Source organism: Meles meles, chromosome 4 (genome assembly GCF_922984935.1).
Source record: "Meles meles chromosome 4, mMelMel3.1 paternal haplotype, whole genome shotgun sequence".
NCBI classification, from domain to species: Eukaryota; Metazoa; Chordata; class Mammalia; order Carnivora; family Mustelidae; genus Meles; species Meles meles.
The window spans coordinates 54,838,271-54,840,821 of NC_060069.1; the positions used below are offsets into that span (position 1 = coordinate 54,838,271).

General features: G+C 35.2%; 1 pseudogene; it reads right to left on the minus strand.

Moving 5' to 3' along the window:
* Window positions 1–2,086: 2,086 nt before the first annotated feature.
* On the minus strand, window positions 2,087–2,193 carry LOC123941006 (annotated as a pseudogene).
* Window positions 2,194–2,551: the final 358 nt, after the last annotated feature.

A 2,551-nucleotide genomic window follows, 5' to 3' on the forward strand; every position in this document is an offset into this window, starting at 1 on the left:
AGGAGTAGATTTTTGAATTTTTGGTAAGTCCAAATTATTATTTTTTCCTTTTGGTTTGTACTTTTTGTGTCCTAAGAAATATTTGCTTATCAGTATCACTGTGGCAGATTATAATTTCCAAATATGGCTGCAAAACTAATTCCTCTCCATGTGCTCCTTCATATCATCTTGACATTATTTCTATTTTCCTTAAATTTTTTTTAAAGATTTTATTTATGTATTTGAGAGAGAGAGATAGTGAGACAGAAGACAAGATGGGGTAGGGTCAGAAGGAGAAGCAGACTTCCCATTAAACAGGGAGCCCGATGCGGGATTCGATCTCTAGACTCCAGGATCATGACCTGAGTCTAAGCTAGTCCTTTCACCAACCGAGACACCCAGGAGCCCGATTTTCCTTAAATGTTTGATATTATTCTCTCTATCCGGGCCTGGAGTTTCCTTTCTGGGAAATTTTTTAAAAGATTGTTGTTAGAATTCACTATATTTAATGCGTACAGGAATATTCAAATTTTCCTTTTCTTCTTGAGTCAGTTTAGGTAAGCTTGCAAAGATTCTGTTCACTTCATTTAAGTTGTTAAATTGATTGGCATAAGATAGTTCATAATTATTCTTTTTAAGTTTTCTTTCAAGGTCTGAGAATGCCAATTGACTTCCATCTTTTTTTGCCTGATATTGGTCATTTCTCCGTTCTCTCTCTTTTTCTTGACCAATTTTATAAAAAGTTTATCACTTTTATTAATCTTTTCACAGAACCAATTTTTGGCTTTGTTAATTTTCTTCTGGTTTGACTATTGTCTGTTTTATTGATCTTTGCCCTTTATTATTTCCTTCCTTCTACTTTGAATTTAATGTACTCACACATTTCTTGTTTTTTAAGCTGGATCCTTTTTTTTTTAAGGTTTTATTTATTTATTTGACAGAGAGAATGGCAGTGAGAGAGGGAACACAAGCAGGGCGAGTGGGAGAGGAAGAAGCAGGCTTCCCGCTGAGCTGGATGCAGCGCTTGATCCCAGGGTTCGATCCCAGGGTTCTGGGATCGTGACCTGAGCCAAAGGCAGAGCCACCCAAGCACCCCTTAAGAGGGATCCTTAAATCACTACTTTGAAACCCGTGTTGCTTTTCTGATACAAGCGTTTAAACCCATACACTTCCCTCTAAGGGCTGCTTTGGTGTACCTCAAGAATTTTGCTGCTTTATATTTTCATTATCCTCTAAACTTTAAATATTTTCTAATTTCTCTTGTGATTTCTTCTTTTGTTGATAATCTATTTAGAATTACCTCGTTTGAAAACACATGAATAACAAACACAAAGCAAAATCAGACGATAAATAAAGAGAATAAACTGATGGTTACAAGAACGAGGGGGTAAGGGGACAGGAAAAATGAGTGACAGGGAGTGGGAGATAACAGGCTTCAATTATGGCATGAATGAGTCGCAGGAATGAAGGGCACAGCACAAGAAATGGAGTCGGTGATACCGTAATACTCTTGTATGGTGACAGATGGGAGCTACCCTCGTGGTGAGCATAGCATAGCACATAGAGATGGTGAATCACTATGATTTAATCCTGAAAATAATGTAATATTGCATGTCCACTACACTCTGAAAAAAAAATGTTTAAGAATACGTAGCTGTTATTAAATAATGTGAATGTCAAAAATAAAAATAAATTTAAAAGAATTACCTTGTTTAATTTTCAACAGTTTGGGATTTTCTAGCTATATTATGGTTACTGATTTCTAATTTAATATTCTTGTGTCAGAGAACATACTCTGTAAGATCTCAGTTATCTCATATGTATGGAGAGCAATATTATGCCCCAGCATAGGGTCTGTCCTATTGAACATTCTGTGTGCACTTTAAAGAATGTGCAGTTGTTGACTGTCGCATCCTGTAATTGGGTTTCTATCTAGTTTACCTTTTCTCATACCTCACTTTCATTAGTAATTAATTCTCTCAGCTATCATTTATTTTTAATAAATATTTTTATTAAATATTTTAATAAATATTTTTATTTTAAATAATTATTCTTTTATTCATTATTATATATTATTAATATGAACTGATATATAATAAAATTATCTTTATTAATAATATACATATTATTTATATTAATATTTAATATTTTAATTAGCAATAATCGCGCCTCAGATAAACCTCATTGGCTACGATACTGCCACTGCGCAAAGCTAATATTTAATATTTTAAAAGATATTAAAATTAGGGATTGTCAGCTTTTTTTTTCAGCCTTTTAAAGAGGATATTCCATTGTCTTCTGGCCTCCCTCATTTTTCATGAGAAGTCAGCCAACGGGGGCGCCTGGGTGGCTCAGTGGGTTAAAGCCTCTGCCTTTGGCTCAGGTCATGGTCTCAGGGTCCTGGGAAGGAGCCCAGCATCAGGCTCCCTGCTCAGCGGGGAGCCTGCTTCTCACCCCACCCTCCCACCCCTGATTCTCTGCCTACTTGTGATCTCTGTCTGTCAAATAAATAAACAAAATCTTTGAAAAATAAAAAATAAATTAAAAAATTAAAAGAAATCAGCCAGCATTC